Genomic DNA, 21,742 nt, shown 5'->3' with positions numbered 1-21,742 from the left:
CTCGCCGTGCCAGCGGTCTACCATTATTTCGTCAAGCGGCACTTTATTGGATTTCGCCGATGTTTGGTTACTCGGAGTCGCTTTAACGGATTATATCATCTTCTCGGCGGGAGTCTCGCAGAATTCATCGTGCCCGCCTCGTAAGGTCACCCTACACGACCCATAAAACGTTGCATCTATGATGTAGCACACACGCTTCGGCATACGGTGCATTCGCTCGAATGATAAAGGCACCGGCCTCGGGGGCGCGTGTAATCGCGAGTAAATCTTTCCCTGTAAATTCATATCGCGCTCTTCCCCCTGTGTCCACACGGGATACTAACGCAAGGAAACTTCAAACGTTGAAAATTGCGCCGATATTTAAATTGATAAACAGCGCGGCCCTTTTACTTCGGCTTTATATCCGCCTCGCGTTCCGAATGTCGAATTTCCGCTGTCGAGTGTTTTATGATTTTCAGCTTTAAAAATAGATGCCGAGCGACGTAGTATTTCATTGAAATTCATGGAACATTTTTAAATAATTATTTTATTTTGCGTGTACATTACGATCTTAATAATGCGCGCTTGAATTTGGCAAAAAAAAAAAAAAAAAAGAAAGTCGGGCAAGCGAAACTTTTTTTTTTATTTATTACATTTAATTATCTCGATGTTAAATATATATTTTCTAGCAAATACATTTGACAGTCAAAGAAACTGGCAATGGGAAACGTGGGATTATCGTTACTTCCTAGATGGCACCATGTTTTTTCATCAACTTCGCAAGTTTTATGACGTATACGTAGACGATATCGGTCGCGATGCACAGATAGAAAAAAAAAAAGGGGGGAGATGGAAGGGAAACCGGGGAGCCGTTGGCAAGGAGCAGCTGACGCCTCGAGTTCTTTAATTAAAACTGACCGCCCGCTTTTCTTCCTCGGCCAAGCAATAACGAGATTTATTTCATAATACCTCCGAACTCGTTCGCCGCGTGGACGAGCGTCTGCAATTTCTCAAGAGATAGCATTTTGCGGAAAAATCTGATTAAAGTAATGATCGCGATAATGGCCGCCACAATAGGAGTAATCTTGCGCAAACTTCTCTGAAAGGGTCTTACAAGATCTACAAATACAATCTGGAAGCGTATAACGAACTTCATACGTTTTAATCTGTTCGTCATTAATTCTCGTGAGTAGGTGAGGAATTATAGAAATGACGGCGCGCACATCGGGCAATTATATTATCATAAATTTCTCGCGGAAACGTGAAAGGACATTGATTTTACTCGTTACACGAGTGGGTGTATAGCGAGCAAATATAATTATGTGCGCCGACGTTAAAAAGAATTCTTTTATTTTTTTTTATTTTTTTTTTTTATTTCGTCCCTTCGAGGCTTAAATGCCTTCGAGTGTTGCGTAACAAAAGGTATATTCTACATTGATATGTGTATTACATATATGTATATGTAACGACGTTGTGTACTAGGCAGATTGAAAGAGAAATTATAGGATCCTAATCGGAGGCCATCGCCAGTTTGTACCTAACGCGCATACTTAACGTGAGAAATCGGCATGAAGGAGTAGAAATCGTCGATCGTAGAAACACGTCATTATGGCTAATTGGTGTACCGACGTTTCTAACCGTAGAAATCCTACGGCACATAATAATATATAAACATATTCTTAAGAAAACCCGTCCAGAGTAAACGGTGACAGATGCTATTTAGAAAGATTAATAACCGGCGTTCTTGCGCATATGTCTCAAATTTTCTAATTTATTTAAAGTTAAACAGATACACCTCCCTCTCTTGTGCAAATAAAATTGCGTTCCCGTATAAACCGTCGATTCCACGCAGCGTGACCGTGCACTTTTTGTTAAATCGGACGACTTAAATCGATAAAGCCACGTGAACATCCTGAAACACAATTTATTTCTATACGTTATACAAGATCAATTAAAGTGATCCGAAGTAAGTGGAGTCCAAGGAAAGTAGAACTAAACGGGAGACTGATTTATTTGAAACAATGTGCAAAAACGGCATTGAAGTTCTCGACTTTTTGTAGGTAAGGAAAACTTTACGGGGCATGTAGAAAATATTGATTTCTATTACCGTAAAATTGATATCATTACGATAGCGAACTTGTCAACGTGATGAAGAAATATATTATTCATGCACCGTAAGACTGACATTTATCTAATCACATCTACATTTATGTTTCTCTCGTTGCGTTCTATTAAAAAAAAAAATTAGTGTTACGCGTGTAATTTTATAAGAAATAAATTTTCACGGTTATTAGATTTTTTTTACGGCTCGGTGGAAAAGGAGTTTTCTAACGGCGATGATTTAGGAGCTCGAAGGTGACGGTTGAGCTTCGGAGTAAGGATAAAAACATGCTGGGTCTCGCTTGGGTTTTGGGGGAGGAAGCTTCGAGCTCGAGCTCGAGCGAGTTCGTCGAAAAAAACGTAAACAAACGGAGTCGGAGTCGAGCTCGGCGCTGCGAGAACCCAGCGCGAGAAGGACAACGGTCAATTGACGATCGACTCTATCGGCTGTCTCACTTCTTCCGTGGTTCTCTCTTCCTCGCACGGCCGAATTTCAGTCTAGTTGCGGAGCCTCAACCGTGAAGACGTATTGCTAATCGCTCCGCGATTTCACGTATTTCTCGACCGCGAATAGGACAGTCTCGCGTGCGGATAAGTGTTGACATCGTCGACACGGGAGCGAACGATCGTTTTTCGTACTCCCGTGTCGTTTCTCTCATCGTTTTGTGCTTAGTCTCGTGCCTCGAAAAAAGTACTTTGACGAGAAACGGTTACGTCGCGAGCGCAGCGCTCACGGAGCGTCCGGCGTGAATTACCCCGCGTATTACTCGGGCATTTCCGAGCAGCCATCAAAATTTTCTTCGATAGGTTCCGGTAACTGCTACCGTCAGTGCGTGAGATTCCCGCCTTCAGCCATCTTCTTCGCCGCGGCCGAGGTTTTCGTCCCGTTTTCGAGCAAGCGAACTTTTGAGGTATTTGAGAAAGACAAAGTGCGCGAGGAACATTTCGTCCAAAACATGCTGCTCGACGTATCTCGGCCGGTCCCATTCGCCGCTTCGCGCGAATTCTTAGCGTCGTTCACTCTGCTGAGAGTTGATCGAGGAATCACGAGTGATCTCGCTTTGCATCGCAGCCAGATTCTCGCGTCGAGATCGAGGAAGACCCGGCGAAAGTAAGTAAACTCGACGAATATCGGGATTGGACATTCGTAAAACAGTCGATCTTTCGTCGCGCTTCGTAATTTTAATTGTAAAAAATCGTCGCGATAATCCCCCGTCGTTCTGTCAATCGTTCGTCTCTCGAGTGAGCGGTAGTAATTAGTAATAATAATTATACAAAAAAAATATTAAAAAACGCAGAGCAGTGTAATATAGTGTCAAGTGATTTGCAGAGCTACAACACGTCAAGATAATCCTGAATCCTGCCACGAAAGAAGGAAGGAAGGAAGGAAGGAAGGAAGGAAGGAAGGAGGGAAGGACGGAAAATAACCTGACTTACCCTAACTGGCAGATATAAATGTAAGTGAATCGGCAACACGCCGTCGGCAGATCACTCAATTGTAATTGTTTTAATGAAATTATTATAATTAATATTCGAATATAAAAACGCGCGCGCATGGTCATTTCTAATTATTGTAAAAATAACTTTATGTTCTGTCATTATTTTTATATATTTAAAGATTGCACACAATGATAATGCAGTTAGATAACATTACGTTTGAGTGATTATACGAAAGTAATTATAAGATCGAATCTTTCCTTGCCAACAATCTTTCAGATATTCTCTTAATGATAATAGAACGAGGTTTTTTTTTCTTTTTTTTTTTTTATTTTTTATTTTTTACAAATTCAGTATTTATAATCTATTTTATTTAACTTGCGCCCTGTTTTACGGTACACATGTTCGGGCGGGATTTATTATTCGTGGTATTTATCGTAAAAGTCGGTTTGCAGATTAGGATCGGTTTCTTTTCGAGGAAACGTACCGGTCGTGCGTTTGCGTGGGTGGGAAAGAATCGGCGAGCGTACAGATAGAAAGAAAGAGAAGGAAAGAGAAGGGGCGGGAAGAAAGTGAAAAAGAGAGGACACAATAAAATTTATTACGCTTAAAACGTATCTCGTAAAATAATGATAGCACGGTGCAGAGACTGCGCTCGCATTCACGCGAATCTGCCATTTATCGGCACTTGCGACGGAGATTATCTCCGCGCCGTGGTACAAGGGTGATGGCGTCGGTCAATTATCGTTGCCGCGCAGGAAATTTAATTGATCGTGATAAACGATCAAATTGTAGAGAAGGAAGAGCCTCGGCCGAGCGCAATTTTTTATCGCGCCCGAGTGGAAAATTAATCTTTGAATATTATGTTTACGAGCCGGTGGCGAGTTGGCGAACAATTCAAGTTTGTTTTACTGAAAGTGGAAAAGTCCGGACTATCGAACGCGCGTGAAATGACCACGATTCCCACGTATTTTCCGCTATAGGGTGTAAAAAAAAAACAAAGTAACCTATCAATTCATCATTCAAAGATATAACAAAGATATACAAAAAAAAAATACATGCGCGATATAATCTATTTTATTATTAAGAACGCTACTTTTTTATGTTAACCAGAAACGGAATATTTCTGATTTTAATAATACTTCGACAGATGTACACGCATATGTTACCCATCGGTTATTGAGAGTATACTTTGATACACTGATAGTCCGACATTATTAAAACTGTAGCAATAATTCGATTTATCGGTGGTAAGCGCGCGATAAAATTCGCCGTGTGCGTTTCTGAAGCGTCACGCTCTGAGATTCGTATCGTCGAGACCATCGCCCACTCAATCGGAACGGCGCATTCCAACGGCGAAGCGATGGTGTAACTGTAATTGCTTTTTCTAGTTTACGCTCTTAGAATATTTCTTGTATTTTTTTTTTGTTTAAATTTTTTTTCTTTATGACGAGCAACGTGGTCAGCGATGCACGATTTACCACGCTCAATTAATTTCGCGAGTCGTGCCGAGGTGTTACCGAGGTCGTACCGATTTCCGCGCGATCGACGTCGACGCGCCCAAAATCTCTTCTTTCTCGCGCTGCTCGTCGTCGAAATAAAAATCGTCACCGATCGATTCGCGCTTCGTGACGTCGGGCCGGAAAAGCCGGCGTCTACTAAACGCTCGCTGGTCAACGCACTCGTTATCCTCGTTCGCCGATTTGCATATTCATAGTTCCCCGCGCTACGGTATACCGTAAGAATGCAGAAAAACAAGCGACTCCGGGGACTGTGGTCGCGCTTTCTGCCTTTCGCGGGTCTCCGGCCGTGAAACGTAAAAGTGTGCGTTTTTTATTTTATTTTATTTTATTTTATTTTATTTTTCCCTTATTTCTCGTCAATTTCTATTACCTCTCGTCAATTTTTAACGCGTGAATTTTTCGTTATCATTCGATGTATCGTATTCATTGCGCGCGTATTAAATACAGAACAAAAAAATTAATAGGGAATTAATTTTTAATAAAAATTTTAATATAGTCGACGTTGCGTAGAATTTTGACTAAATGACTCTGTTAGTTTTCGACCCCCGGCCGCGTCAATTCGTACGGTTCGAAGTTTCCTCACGCTCAGCTGTTCTGCGCGTGGACACGTGCGCGCGTTAAATTGGCGGGGGCGAGAGTGCGGCTTGCGCGTATATGCGTGCACTCGGCCGCTTTCTCGTGTCGAGCGTAACCGCACGCATGTGTCGCGAGCAAACAGCCCGCTCACATACGGACGGGAGAGCGTACATACACGCCGGCGGCTTCCTATCTGGCGGGCGTCGACGCGGCACGGTGTGTGCATGCGCGTGTACGCTCCCTCGCTCGTACGTGGCGTCCATGTACACCCACACACGCGGTAGCACGCGTGTGGCAGCCTCTGTGTGGGGACCCAAACGAAGGGAGGCAAGCCAGTAAGCTCGGGCGCGCCGGAGCGGCGAGAGCAGCCATTTTACTCGATTCCGGGTGGAAAACGTGTCGCTCGGTCGTCACCACGACGACGACGACGCACGACGTCGACGCCGTCATAGGCGACGTCCTGCATCGCGTCGCGACGCGAGACCGCAACGCGCGGGCAACGTCGCCGGTAACTCTTGACCGAACCGAGGATTATCATCAACAACGGCATTTTCTCGCGAGGATACGCGGTCGCCACTACCGTCGCCGTCGTCGTCGTTGCCGCCGCCGCCGTTGCGTGCACGTGTATCACGCTCGCGGCTAAGACGGAGTAGGAATCGCGAGAAGGGGACAGACAGAGAAAGAGAGAGAGAGAGAAAAGCGCAACTGTGTTGTATATGTGTGTTTTCGTCCTTATCGCGCGCACCGCGAGCTGCGAGGAGGGCACATAGGTGTGTATGTGTGTGCGTTGCGCGCGGGCGTGCATCGGCGCATCCACTATCAAAGAAATCTGCGAATATGAATGTAACGCGCGCGTGCAGCTCTGCCTGCGTGTGTATCCGCGTGCCGGCGAGGGGAGGGAGGGAGCGGATAGATAGATAGATAGAGAGATGAATAGATAGAGGAAGAGAGCAAGGGGTGAAACAGAGAGGGAGTCTCGAAGCACTCGGATAGCACGAGGTGAAGCTACACGTTCTGCGCAGGACCGTTCAAATTCGCCGCCTGCTTTGCATACCGCGTTTTCACCGACCGTCCGCCTCCACCCCCGCGTTCTCCCCGGTTTCATCCGCGACCCGCCCTTCGCGATTTTCCACGACCAACCCCCTTAGAAGGCACTCAGGACTGATTTCGGCGGCGGTCTCTCGCGGCCGCTCGCGTTCTCGCGAATTTTTCTTCAAATAATATTGTCTGGCAAAGAACGTTTTCTTGCCGTTATTAACGATACGTATATATTTTACACTTGTCCCAAAAAAAAAAAAGAAAAAAGAATAAAAAATTAAAATCTATGTTTTTTTTTCGTTCTTATTAAAAAGAGTTGCATCAACGGTACGATTAACGCGACGGATAAAAAAATCATCGACGCTACCTGCCGTCGCATTAAAGTTCAATTATTATGATAAATGATTTTTGAAATGATGTCGGCGGAATTATTTTAGATGTTTACGACAAACACGTTTTGCTATTTATTCTTCTTCTCTCTTGCTGCATTTATTACTCCGATCGAGCTGCTTGTCTCTCTCTCTCTCTCTCTTTCTCGTCTGCCACGAATTCCTTGGAGCCGTGTGAGGAATTGCGGCGTGCTTTTTGCGTTATTTGTTAATGGAGAACTCTATTCCCGATACGATCTTCAAATGCTCGGACTCGTGATTACGTCACGAGCAGATCGATTGATACCGTTGATTACGCTTCGAGGCAGAATTCCGTAATGACCACTCTCTCGAACGACGATAAACCCTCTAGGTCGTCATGTATATATCGATTCGCGAAGGCCGTTAAGTGAACGAGAGAGAACGAGAGACGATACGTATACCCGATCGTTTATGAAAACGTAATCGATATCGCACGTTTCCCTAAACGCGCTTAACCCGAAGGCCTGAAAATGCGCCGTGAAAATAAATATATCTTCGCTCTGTTCTGAGTAGCTTTCATACGGCGATCGAATATTTTATTCGCATACGGTACCGAATTTTTCAGTTACGCGGCTGCGATTCAGTCGTGCGCCGTGACAATACTAGGCAGCATTGACCTAGAAATTTCGCAAATAGAAAGAGGAATCGTAATGTTTTCAAGGGCCCCGCCTGTGAACTGACCACATGCAAGAAAATTTCGAGACGTCCGTCGCGGTGATACGGTACGTTTGTAAAGAATCGCGATGCTTCGCAAAGTTTGCATTATTTATTTCAAACTCAACCCCAGCAAAGTGCACTTAAACTTTTTCTTAACAATTTTTTTTTAATTACACCGTGCTGTATAAAAAATTTTTTTTTTTTTTAATAACGAAGATGTAGTTTATAATTAATTAAATCAATATTTGTATTTAAAATCGTTTAACACGAGACGTAACCTAACACTCGTTTTACGCAACAATTCGAAGATAGCTTGCTATTTCGTCGATATAACGCGCACGCAAGTAGAATCCCGCTAAAAGCAACGCCGGAAATTCCGGGGCGCAATTATTCCCAATTTATTTCCAATAAACTCGCGGTGATTTTCGGGCAAGGAAACGAGATCCCGAGTGCCAGCCGCGGGGATGTCGATTCCGCTGCGCAGATTGCTCGCCGCGTATACATACATTTCGACACGAGTGCATGGATGCTCAGAACTCCCTGGCTGCACCGACCGCGTTAATGCTGTCTCGCGTAATGAGCGACTTGGCTCCAACGGGCGCATATTTTCTTTTACGATGTCTAAATATAATCTTAACGATGGCTCTTATGGCTTAGAGCGGGCGCGCGCGGCTTCGCGTGAAATCCGAAATTCTGCGAGGTCTCGGGGAAAATCATCTGTCCCACCATTTCGATCAGCGACTCGATCGCGTCCTCGCGAAAAAAAAAAAACTCGAAACGCCGTCTATTTTCGCTCTCGCATATGCGTGTCGCGTGCTGGTGCAGTATGCGATGAATTTTTTTTATTTCAGTTTTTTTTTTTTCACGTATATCTTTAGTGTTCGATTCGAAGGATACTCTCTACCGTTCGGTGAAATTGGCACTTTATATAAATTCACATACGATGTAAGTAGTAATTAAATTATTGCATATCGTTGACTGAGTAAACGTTGAATAAGTTTCTACGTGAAACTCGTTACACAATGATACGTCTTTTTTATGCTGCTTGAGTACAATTTCAGTAATGATATGTTGGATTGTGAATGTTGTTACGTTTTTACATTTTTAATTTTGCAATGCGTTTATGTAGAATCTTGTAGATTTTAATAAACATTTCCGCCACCTTGTCCACCACGCTCTTACGCAATTATTACACGTGCCTCTATGATCTGCTTCATTTGTAATGATATTATATTGTAATAGATGTAATTCTGTGAAAGAAAATAAGACTTGGTTGCAAAATGTGAGATATTAGCTGAAGAAGTTTCATGCTTTCTGTATGCTAGAAGTAGATTTAATTCTATTTCCCCGTGAGATTATACGTTACGTCAATTTACATTTACATCTTTAAACAAAGATACGAAATCGATGCCGTAAGTCCGCGTCCAAGTCTCGGCGGATTACAGTTCTGTCTTCTCCGTGGTTTCTTCCCGTTCCCCCCTTTTCCTAAGTCCGTCACGATTAAGGATCGAAGTCACGTACCAACGAGTCGGCTGTCGATCGTCCAGCGATCGTCACGTGTCAGCCGATTTTCCCATAAAACCCGCAGAACAACTTTCGATCGGTGGTAATCAGCGATTATTATCCGCATGCCTGGCGATCTTCCTCAGGCTCGATCTAAGATCTTCACGACCGCGTTAGATCAGGCCAATTTTTTGAACTGCCAATTTTATACGTCTCGCACGCGAGCAGCGAGTAAAACAGATTAAATACCTACTTTGTAATTAAATACGTAGAACAAAAAAAAAATTTAATGTTATATATGCAAGAAATTAAATATCGCGAGATAAATAATCAGAAATTATTTCTGATTTTTAAAACCGTTAAGAGAAAAGATACAATTTTTTTTCCTTTTTTTTTTTATATATATTTAAGATAATTTTTTTTTTTCTGATAACATTTGCGTGTTACTCGATTTAGAGATACATTCATCGACACGCCAGACGACAATTAACCGGGCAGGCATGGTCTCGTGTTTTCATTCCACCATTTCGCCCCGTCGCGTCTCTTTTCGAGTCTTTCGAGAGGGTTGCCGGTGCAAACCTGTCATTATTCCGATTATTCTTCCGTGGTGGCTAATCACTGCTGTCGTTCGTGTCGTTGCCTCACTACGAATCATTATTTTTCCTATCTCCTCCCTTCTCGGGGGGGGAGTAGGCCCTACTCTCCCTATCGACGTCTGTTCTAAAAACAGATGAATGAAGAAAGATTGACGTGAATTCTTTCTGTAAAGGATCGTATTTCCGTTGATCCTTTGTTCCTTTTAATTACTTTCGCAGGAGGGCTAAATAGAATTAAAAAGTAATTAAATATAGAAATATGCATACGCCATTCGAATGCGCGAGCTAAATAAATTTCGCGGTTAAGTTCTAATTATTAAATTTAATTTCTAATTATCCTATCGCGGAAGAGCCCAAGCGAATGCGTTCCAAGCTTCTTTGGCAAAATAGAAATTCATAATTTCGCGAGATGAATTCCCGTTGCATTTTCTTTTGATTCTCCTTTTTTTTTTCTTCTTCCTTTTTTGCCGGCGCCGCTCTCTCGCCCCTTTCCACGGCCGCCCATCTATTGCGCGCCGTTTAATCCTACGCATTCGCTCTTTAGCTCGGGCGAAAAAGCCCATTAAGAGGAAAGAAATTAAAGCCTCGCTGTGTATGCGCGGCACGAGCTTAAGGGCATTCGCGTTACCCGATCGTTTCGATCGAGCTGCCCGAGGCACGGCCTCGATATCGCGAAGTGAAACGATCGTCAATTTTAAGACCGACTCGCACCGACGCTCTGAATTAATTAATCCTGTTTCAGCGATTTGCTATCCTATTTGGATTACAGCTGTCTTGATTTTAATCAATGATTTAATCAATATGATATTTAGAATCTAAAAGTTGGTGCGTATTAAATTAAGAAGTATTGATTACGTTAAATGTTCGCATTTACTTTATATATGCACAAGTATTTAAAATAAAATATTAATAGAATATTGAAAAAAAAAAAAAACCGCGATGTTGAATCAGATTTTTATTCAGAAAAGCTCGATTTTAGATTGATCAAAGAGCTCGTAGATGAAAGGCAAAGGAATCTAAAATATCCGGGATATGGACTAGGAAAGAGAATTTAGTTAATCAGAGTTAATGTTGACTGACATTGGCGCGAAGGCTCGAGAGCCGGTCTCTGGCTCGGCTGAAAATCGCCCGATGAAAGTCGAATCTCACCGAAAGCTTCGGCCAGTCCTCTCTTTTTGCTCCGCCGTCGTGGAACCGTCAAACGTAAATGAAACCTCTGCGCGCAGACTTGAATCCGTGCCAACAGCTAATTAGACATCAATGCGAGCTAAACAAATTCGGTCGCGGTATCGGGAATTATTGCGCCGCATTTTCGGCACGCCGGGATAACATGGCAGTTTCTGCGTGACGTGACGAAATCATTGCCGTATCGCGTAATATATTAAATCCGGATGACGTTCATTTTCGACAGTCTCGTAAATTGCGCGCGACACGCGTCGAATCAGAGACGCGAACCTGGAATGCGGTCCAGGAACTGGCGATATTCAGCTCTCGACGTAAGGGGACGAGGGTGGGCGATAAAACGGCTGTCAGGGCGAGGGGAAGCGAGTCGCGACGCGAGGGGAAAGAGCACAGGGGCTGAAGAGCGATGAGCCGCGCGCGAGCGAGAGAAGAGTCGCGGCCGTCCGCTCCGTGCGAAAGGGACGATGAAATATAAAATAGCGGGCGGTGCGCGTAGACTATATGCTCTAATTTTAGGCGATTGCCTCGCTCCCTCGCCCGAGGATTATAATTAGATACAGAAATACCCGAACGCCGCCGCCATCAGCCACCCACCCATCCCGACCGACAGGCCGAGGCGAAAGCGCTCGCGAATCACGGAGTCGTATCGCCATTCTCGCGTTCGCGCTCGTTGCCAGTCACGATGACGTTACGCATCCACGTCTGTTCCTCCAGCGACTTCCACAGAGCACTTCTGAACGGCACGTATCTTCGAGAAGCCGTGAGATTTTTTTCCTCGAGACCGGGTCTCCGGTGAAAGTCTTGGAGTAGGCGCGGATTTTGACGTCGTCGACGAAAGCATTTTTCCAAATTAATTAATCAAAATATTAAACTATATTATTTTTTTTTTTTTAATAATGTTAAGAAAAATTTGTTTCTTCGTATAGTGGAAATTATGAGCGTGCTTGTAGTTTGTTAAACTTAATTTACGTGAATAGATAATTTATATATATGTATTTTTTTATTTTTATTTTCTTATACGTCTGTCATATACGTAAATTGTATGGACGCTAAATTAAGTGCAACTACGGATAATCCGCGGTAGACATTGGCGTGTCATTTTATTAAGTTGCATGATGAATGAATTTTTCTGCACCGGGATACGTCGCCGTGGCGCGTTTATGCAGGCTTTATAATAAATTGCGGAAACCGCCGTGCGTGACAGGCAAGTTTATACGTAATATTGTTTGGCCAGGCTACATTCTAATGCGAATCAAGAGCAAAGCTAATTTTAAGGCCGCGAATACACGCTCGGTGGCGCAACGCGAAATTACTAATATGCCGCTTCTGTCTCTATGAAATACGAGGATTGCACTTGTGTCGCAACGCGGAATGCCGCGCACACTCGCGGGTGAACTGGACGCACACGTACGCGAACCAATTTCGCGCCGAGCGGTTCCCGTTGATCGATCGATCACGCGTGATATTTTTGGATCGCGCGTCTAGTTTCGGATTAGCGATTTTTTTTTTTAAACGCGGCGCTTCGAAAATCCGGCTAAGCGTATTTTCATTTACGGCGCCTCCGAGCGTCGTTAGAGCATCGCTCGGCGAGTTAAAGTTCCGCCCATGTAAAGGTTGCGAGCGTTTCTTAGGAACTGCCGATTGGTTACGCGGTACGATCGATGCCGCGATTCCCAGGAATCCCCGGACCTGCCCGGTCCGCCTCATCATAATCGGCAAATATTTATTCGCGACTCGGATAAATAATTAATTAACGCGGCCGGCGAAGGGTTGGACGGCGAGGCGGAGAGCGAGCTATTCCGAACGGTCGCGCGATTCTACTTCGATTTCACCACCCTCCGCCCGCCCCTTTATTCGTGGCAGAGTCTAGTCTAGGAAAAGACAGCGGGGCTCGTTTGCCCCACGGAGGGGGTAGCTGCCCCTAATGCGGGAGAGGTAATTATTATACGAACCAATCGATACTTCGATGAACGAATCGCCTTCTAGCCCCGAGGAAAAAAGCGCGGCGCGCTTCGACGAAGTCGACGGTATTCGAACGGCTGAGTCGTTAACAACCGTTCGTTTCTCTCCGTGGAAACTTCTACGCACGTTGTTGCACGACGATAAATCATTGCCCCTGTTACAATGGGCACAAAAGAGCTCACGCGCGCGTGTATTACAACGTATGTGCGTGTCTGCGTGCCTCGGAACGTATGGATTTTGTAATTGCGTAAGCAAATTCCCCGGCTCGTTCTGCCTTTCGGCAACGGCAATTATCGAAACTGATTTAATAATTGCCGATAATTACTGCGAAAAATTTCAACCGTAATAGGAGGATTAACGAACGGCTTTGTAACATGAGATTTTTTTTTTTTTTTTTTTTTTTAATGAATTATGTTATAAAATGGAAGCAAGAGCGATAAGCCGGGAGAAATAATTTGCGCCATTAGTAATACAATTTACTCACTTGAGATAAATGTTTGACTTACTTGCACTAGCATCGCTAGAGTAATTGAAACGAAGAAATCATTTTAACGTCGCACACGCTGGCGCACATGGTGTCGGCGCGGAGCCAGGCAGAAACTATTAATAATGTCGATAATTACCAATTATTTTTAAAAGCAGTGAGGCCGGAGTTAATTTCAGCACGTGAGCTCATGCACTCCCACACCGGCGTCTCGCGGTATACACAATGCAATATGCATGCTGCGATGTGTGTTATTGAAATGAGAAATATTACTATGCTTATTTTTTCTCCCGTCTAACTCAAAAGCCTTTTATATTTATTTGCCGAACTATAATTAAGAATCGCGTTTAACGTATTTGATTTAAAGATTTTCGAGTAAGATTTAAAACGCGAAATTAATTGTCTCCGTTTTAACGATGGACGCAGCTTATGTCATCGTTGCTTCTTCAAAGATCTACTTAGAGTCAATTAAAAAAAAATGTTATGTACATATTAAAAAAAAAAAAAAAAAAAAAAAAAAAAAAATAAAAAAGAATGCGAGAGATTTGAAGACAGTATTCTGTCGGTGTACAAAGCAATCGATGCGATTAGGGATAATCGTAGATGCGTATCGATCGTCGGATAACCGATTGCCTTCGGCACGATAGGCACCAAGCGTCTACGCAGGTTACGTTCGTTACGATATGAAACCGGCCGGTCCCACAGCCCTGCCTGATTGCCGGTTAAAAGATCAGCGGACTGTGACAGGGCCGTTTCTCTCTGGCGGGCGCACAAGGCGTACCGGTGACACACGAGGACGAAGAAGCAGCGATGGACGGGCGAAGGCGGGAGGAGGGTCCCTGAGGATTCATGGTCTCTAATTTTTACGGTGTAACTAACATGCGCGTCCCGTGCCATCTATATTTACAAGTACAAGTAGCCGGTCATTAAATCCGATAATTAATCACAATCGTCTCTATTAACGGGAGGACTTAATTGCTGTTATCCGCACGGCGCTCTGCTAGGAGAGTGAGAGAGAGAAAAATCATCGCGGCGGGGGCGGGGTTGGTGGACGAGGGCCGACCCAGGATGTACCTGAAGAATGGGCCAGTCGATCCGTACGGATGTCTTTTCCCTGTGCTTCGAACGGTAGCCGGCTACCGTTTCGCCGTGCGAAACCGACGACGAAGTTTTCACGGTTAAAGACTACGCGGGCGGTGCGCAACGACGACGGATGCCCCTCGCGCCGGTAACTTCGCGCTCGCCTCTGAACGGAGGGACTTCCACGGACGTATATCGTCGCCCGCGCACGAAAGTTGTTCGAGGCATTTCCACTTTTCCTTACGACTCATCAATTGCGCGCGTGACTTTCATTCGATCGCGAACGAATCGACCGGCGGACTCATTAGCCGCTCGCCGCGCGTCGCACCGTGCGCCGAAATAATTTTTGCCGACGTAATTATGGCTCGGCAGCGCGCGCCGGAGACCCCGCGGTTAATTCGCGCGGTATCGCGAAAGTGACCAGGCGAAGTCATCGCTGCCTCAGCTTCGCAGCAACGGCGGCGGCAATGTGGCGATACACGGCGGGGTTAAGACCCGCAGTTACGTTCGCGTAACTCTTGCCGGCCGAGAGTCTCGGCCGTGGTACCACGGCAACGGAATATGGCCACACGCGCGCTTGCTCGTATATAACCATATACATCCACACCCACACGTGTGTACGTATCCATTTATACGCGTAACATGTACGTGGGCTTCTCTCGCACGTAACCGCGCTCGCGCGCGTATTCCGCACGCACACAAACGCGTCCGGTTCCCTGTACGTGGCCATCTACTTACTTTAGTGGTCAGCGCGGAAGAAAAGAATTAGCTAGACGGGGGCGCGTCTCATCTAGGTCACCTACACCGTCGCGGACCGGCCAATATGTGCACGGTCGTGGGCGCACACTCGCCCGCACCCGAGGAGCCTCATTACGGGAGCACGGTGGCGAGGGGGTGTGCAGCAAAAGAGGCGAGCGTTAATTAAGAACAGACTCGCCACCCTCTAAGTAAGGAGCACTGACCAACCCTACCCCGCACTCCGCCCTTCTCCGCGCTCTCCCTCGACCGCCACCTTCCGCCGTTCCTCTATTCCTTCATGGTCGTCTTAGCCACGGCACCCTCCCCGGGCTCCCACTGCGAGAGGAAAAACCGAGAGGACCGGTGTGAGGGAACTTGAAGGAAGTGAGGGGTGAGAGGGTGGCGGGAAAGGGACGGAGAAAAGGATGAGAGAAAGAAAGGATAGTGGAGAAGCACTTACGTTTCTTAATGTTGTCGGATTAGACAGATTGGACGCGACTTTATACGTGTTGCGATGATTAGAAAATGGCATGGTATCAAAAGGATATTTCGCCGAGGGAGAGAGAGAGATCGTCGTATAATTTATCGGCGCTGCTTCGCGCACGCCTCGACAACCGTCACTCCGCTCTTTAGCCTTCCGCGCTCTTTTATTCCCGGTCCCGGTTATGATTTTATCCATTCTCTCTCACGTTCTGTCTTTGCTCTTCACCGTTCTTCGTAAAAGAAAGGGTTCCGACGTGTAAAACGTCTCCTTCGGCAAAGGGGAAGAAGACGGCGAGCGACCGAGATAGAAGGTGGCAGAGAAAGATGACCACGAGGAAAATTAACCAAGACCCCGCAATATGCCGCATTGACTGTAGTACTGTTACATTCTTACAATAGTAGAAAGTTCTCTGTCCACGTTGCTAATTTATCAGAAGGATACACGATACATACAGAATTTCGAAATTAGGTAATTAAAAAAAAAAAAAATTAATTTTATTAAAAATTAAACTTAAAAATTAGACTTGAAATAAAAAAAAAATTAATTAGATTAAAAATTAAACTTCAAATTTAGACTTGAAATTAAAAAAAAATTAATTAGATTTATTACAACGTTACTTGTAATTTAATGTTATATTTTTCCGACGAAACATTGACGTCTCTTTATTATGATATCTCGTTAAGTTAAATAATTTCCCTTAAAAATTGACGCGAGCCACTGCTCCTAAATCACGACGCGGCGATGATCAGTCGATCTCGTTCTGACGACACGAAGGCACACATGTTGCCAATGTTGCACAATAGGTGTTCTTCTTAGAGGCGAAAAAAAAAGTCACCCAACTGTTCATCCCTCCCGTGAGCCATAAGCTGGCCCGAGCCTGGGGGAGCCGTGGCCGATTGTTTCCAACAGGTTTGTCAGCTTTTGTTTCAGTCCGTTCTCATGCGCGGCGGAACTGGTCATTGCTCGAACCCCAAAAACGGTTGAACAATGACCTTTAGGGCCGTTACATCGCGCTGCAATAACGACCCCCATTACCCCGAACTCAATGAGAGTGAGATCTGGACGGGCTGAGAATTAATCCAACGAATCCCAACGGCAGTAGGACGGATGGATGATGAATTTAAATAACGCGATGCGATCTTGTGAAACTAGGGTCTCTATTCTTTTTACTTCCCCTCCCCCCCTCCGCCCCCCTTTAGTCTCCCTTTCTCACTGCCGCTGATAAAGGATATTTTTTTTTACAAGATTTTTTTCTCCCGCTGAGTGTAATTATAATTGTAGATTTACGTTTACTTATTATTATTATTTAATGCTAAATTTTAGATGTGTAGTTTCTTAAATTTTCTTCAAACATATTATTTAGAGAGCATTAAAAAATATTGCAATAACGATATTGAGACGATAAATGAAAACGTCTTCTGTTATCTGCAGTTTCGCGAGAAGGTACAAATGAAAATATTTTATTGTTTCTTTGTAACTCTTCCCCGACAAAAATCCTGTTTAAGCAACGAACGAAAATTCTCTAAAAATATCTCATTCAATATTTACAATGGATTTTCGAGGTACGCTCTAGATTCTTCAAATATCTTTCTGTGCGTTTGCGAGGCGGAAGCTTAATGATACGAAACCACGAGGGTTCTCCGACTGTGCTAGCAAGACGTATACCGTATCATCCCTTGCGTAATCCTTCGTCTAACCGAAGGATTTTCGTCGCTTAGAAATCTGATTTTGTATGCCTTATTTATGTGCATGGAAATTGACGGAAATTATGTTAACTTGTCCGCCCGTAATCGTTGTGACTTACTTCATAATGTCTATGCAATAGTCGGCATTACTTTAATCGCCTTATTTTATTTTATTTTTATTTTTTATATATATATAAGATTTATACACCGCGGAATTAAATGTCATTTATTTGAACGTAATATTGTCCTAGACACTTTACTCCGGTTCGGTACGAATAGCGGTTCTTTACGTAAACAAGGATATTTTTATTTCACGTTTCACTGGAATAGAAATATTGCGTAAACGCCGAGGCGGGGGAGGGAGAAAAAAAATTCAACGAGTTATGATGCGCTTATTCGAGCGGAAGTTGAGTTGCACTGAGCGGACAGCTCCCTTGCGAAGTTACGGAGACACAAGCCGACGAATCCGCAAATTAAACAAACACCCTATTGACGCGCTGATCCTCCGCCGAGGAGGCATCCCCCGGCTCATTCGCGAGGGCGAGAGAAAGACGGTAGAGAAAGAAACGATCGCCACCTCCGCGGAGCCCTCGTTCGGCGGATACGAAGGACCGTGAGGTAGAGAACGACGAGAAGTGAGGAGGGAGACAGAGACTCGGCAATCCGAATGAACGGACTACACCGCATACAGGGTCTTAGCAGGACTTAACGAATATTGCCGTCGATATCCAGGAGTCCCCAATTCGACACTACACCCACCGCCTCTCTTCGAATGTCCTTTATCCCTCGCATAGATATACGTCACGGGATCTTCGTTCGTCAATTCTTAGCTTATCAAGTTTATTCCGGATCCTCGTCTCTTTTATACTTTTTATATAATATCTAATGAAATATGGATTTATTTAATTTTTCCCGCGCGGTATTAACTGATTTTCGAAGGCAATAATTTATAATCGATTTAAAATGAATTAAATCTAAATAATAATTTACGTCGCGTCTTCCGATTGTGATTTTTCAACGGTGCCGATTTAATGTTACGCGTACGCGCGAGAGCGATTTTTTGAGAATCTAAATTTAATTATCGCATGGCTTTCTTATCTTTATTTAAAAAGCAACGTGAGCTCGCTGCGTCTGCAAGCATTTTAAAAGTGAGCCACGACAGCGTGTTTGTGAATTTACTCGCGTAAATTAAAACGGGGTAGATTCTTTGTTACATTACGGTTGTCTTTCACGTATGTATCGCGCAAGGGTCGAAAACGTCCAGACGCAGAGACCAGAAGGAGTCTGACGACACAACCCAGATAAATTAGTGTGGGTAATGAAGACTGAGCCTTGTGTCTGATTAAACAAACACAGAGAAGCGCAAATAAGTGAGAAAACGCCGAGAAGGCGAAGACGAGGGAAAGCGAAGAAAAGGGGACTCCAAGACGGAACGGCAAAGGAAAGAGCGAAGGACGCGACAGGAGAAGAATCTGTGATTCCTCGGACCTTTCTCTCATTTTACTTCCAATTAACTTAAGCAGACTCAGTAATACACCGCGTCCAGGTTATTGTCCGCCATTCTTCCTTCGCTTTTCTTTCGTCTCTTCTCTCCCTTATATACTGAACTATGATGCAGAAAAAGGCATTTATTTCCTAATTTTAAGCTAGGACGAATTTGCACGATAAAAAAAGCCTTATAACACGCTGTTTTGTCTTATATATACGTTATTTAACAACGTCCTATTTATCGATGTCGTTTGCAAAGATCAGTTCTTTTACTTTAATTTTTTTATAAGCATCTTATCAGCGTACTTCGTGACGTCTCATCTCCGCTTAAATCGAGAAATTTAAAAACAAGGATGCCAGACGTCAAGCGTGTGTCTGCGCCACAGCGTCAGGGAAAATTTATTTATAATCCTCGCTTTTTTGACCGCCCGACCGCCGCGTGCGAAAGAATTAGGGGTCCACGAATGCGACGCGGGCGATCTTATTCCGGCGGAACGAGACAAGGACGGGGCTAGGTGAAAAAATAAGTCCGACAATAATTATTATCGAACCGACGTTGACTCAGATACCCCAGTCGTGGAAGAGAGGAGAAGAACGACGACGCGAATGTGCCGGCGACGAACGATGTTCGCCAGGCAAGGACGTTCAAGTTTAAACGAAAATAAAAATTCCCCGTGCTCCGCTACTAATTATAGAATGCGCTCATCGAACCGCTGGCTTAAATCGCCGATACGCGTACGGTTACGTCGGCCTGGCCGGATTTTTCTTTGGCGGTTCTCGCGACAACCGGTAATACCGTACGAGGCCCAACGACGGGCCGATAAATCGCGGAAAATTAATATTGTTTTTACTGCCGGTAAGGTAATTAGCTGCGGTGGGCCTTTCGCAAGAACGCGGACTCGTGATCGAAGTGGTCTCGTTTCTGCCCACATCGAGATAAACTTCGCGGCAAAGAAGATGATAGAAAACCCACAAAAAGATTTTCAACGTGTATCACGTTTCTGTATTTAATCTAAATATTATTTTTCCCTTTAATTGACGTTTAATTAAGACTGTGATATATACCTGTATGATATAAATGCATACATATTTAATTTCGGTAAATGTAAATTTGACAGGCGCGCGTAACTCATTTCTGACGGGATAATACGTTTTTACAATTTTTTCTTTTTTTTTTTAATTCTCTTTTATATCTATATCGCGACTGTCCACGTCAAAATTGGGAAGTGAAGGAAGGAAGGGGTGAGGGAGAGCTTCATTCTCGTTTGCCTCTTTATAAAATTCTCTCGCGTGCACACGGAACGCCGTTATATATTTATTTTCTCTTGCATGATTAAATTTATAGATAAAAGATCTGGTGCGCGTGCGAGACGTCTCGCACGTGCAAATTTATTCAGCCTTCGTCTCCTTTTGAATTCAACATCGTCGTTTAATGCAAATTTTTTTTGCGTTTTAGACTCGCGCGGAGGATGTGACGTCAGCAGAAGCTCGCAGAACGAAGGTCGCAGAGAGGTGAGTCACTGATTAATCAACACAAAGCGGTCTCCCTCAGCCCGGCGATAATTATTTAACTTGGCAATCGAAGTAATTACCGCGCGTATTGACACACCTATCCTATCTCGCGCGCGCACGTACGCGCGCGTGCAGTTATCTTTCGCATCGGGTTGCCGTGGGTCGACTCGCGCGATTAGAATGACTATCTCTGTATCTGTCGCTGCCAATCAAGCCGGTCTCGTTATTAAGCGAAATAACGTGCCGAGCCGGATTGCGAAAAAAGGTCGCGGAAACGCGTTAAATAACGCAATATATTGTTTCATAGTGCATCGAGTCGAAAGCACGCTGTCGAAACGAGGGAAAACGGAATGCCTTATTTAGGACGCTGGGAGGCGTCTATAAAAGAACGCCATTGATCGTTTTCCATTTCACGTCGTTTTTGCACTTACGTCGTAATCCGGGAAAATTGATCGCGGGCAATTAGCGGTCCGTTCGCGTGAATTTAGGGTGAATTTTTATAGGAATTTCTTCGAGGCGCGCTAACGCTTGCTTTTATTATCGCGATCCCGGGGTTTACAGCTCCGGGGGCAGTAGAAACGTTTAAAATACTACCCGGCATACTCTCGCGAGCAAGAAGGATACGTATTGTCGAAACAAAAGAAAAATTGAGAGCAAACGCGCGGAGCGTAAGAGCGCGGGTGCGCTCTCCGCCAAGTATACTCTGCAGTATATACCTCCGTCCTCTCATTAAAGTAGTATCGTGTCTATTAAACGTAATTTCACGCGCGGGGAAGAACACGCTTCATCGTAGAGGCGACGAACCGCCTGTATCCACACGACGTAAAACGTCCGATTTGGATTTCGCACGCGTTGCACTCGAACCTAAAGTAATTTAATCCACGGGCAAAATGATTTATCGCGAGCGGCTGGAAATTTATATATTATATTCCGCACCGGCAACTCCCGTCGAAGACAACGGCTTTCGAGACGCCGATGCAGATTCTCAAGACTGTAAAAAAAATCGAGTGCCTCCGATATTTCACCCGGTTCCTCTAACAAACGCGGCTATCAATCATATTGGATTTCGCTTATCGCCCCAGATCGCCATTAATTAAAGATCATTACACGTGCGATTCTTCGATCGGGGCCGAGCGGATTCGAGACGCCGAGCCGTTCTCAGGACCGTTTTAACGAATACAATAAGCGATTCAACGGCGCGGCTATTATATCTAATTCCAGCCGAATAGAAAAGGACTCGAAACGCCGTCGTCCTTGCCGCTCTTCCCGCCGGACGAGGAAGGAATACCGTGCGCGAGAAGGACGGGT

General features: G+C 44.6%; 1 protein-coding gene across 6 annotated transcripts in view; it reads left to right on the top strand.

The window, feature by feature from the left end:
• The window catches only part of Zfh2 (Zn finger homeodomain 2), a 326,804-nt gene that overhangs the window by 49,548 nt on the left and 255,514 nt on the right, over nt 1-21,742 (top strand). For 3 of the 6 annotated variants that reach the window (XM_070668235.1, XM_070668244.1, XM_070668243.1), the window contains exons 4-5: nt 3,410-3,536; nt 20,379-20,434. The gene's annotated coding sequence lies outside the window, so the exon portion shown is untranslated. Of the gene's footprint in view, nt 1-3,409; nt 3,537-6,065; nt 6,386-7,628; nt 7,786-8,598; nt 8,666-20,378; nt 20,435-21,742 lie in introns of those variants that run through there. The other 3 variants (XM_070668236.1, XM_070668239.1, XM_070668237.1) reach the window with 3 other exon arrangements.

Source organism: Cardiocondyla obscurior, linkage group LG17, assembly GCF_019399895.1.
Source record: "Cardiocondyla obscurior isolate alpha-2009 linkage group LG17, Cobs3.1, whole genome shotgun sequence".
Lineage (NCBI taxonomy): Eukaryota > Metazoa > Arthropoda > Insecta > Hymenoptera > Formicidae > Cardiocondyla > Cardiocondyla obscurior.
This window is presented reverse-complemented; position numbering and strand designations above follow the sequence as displayed.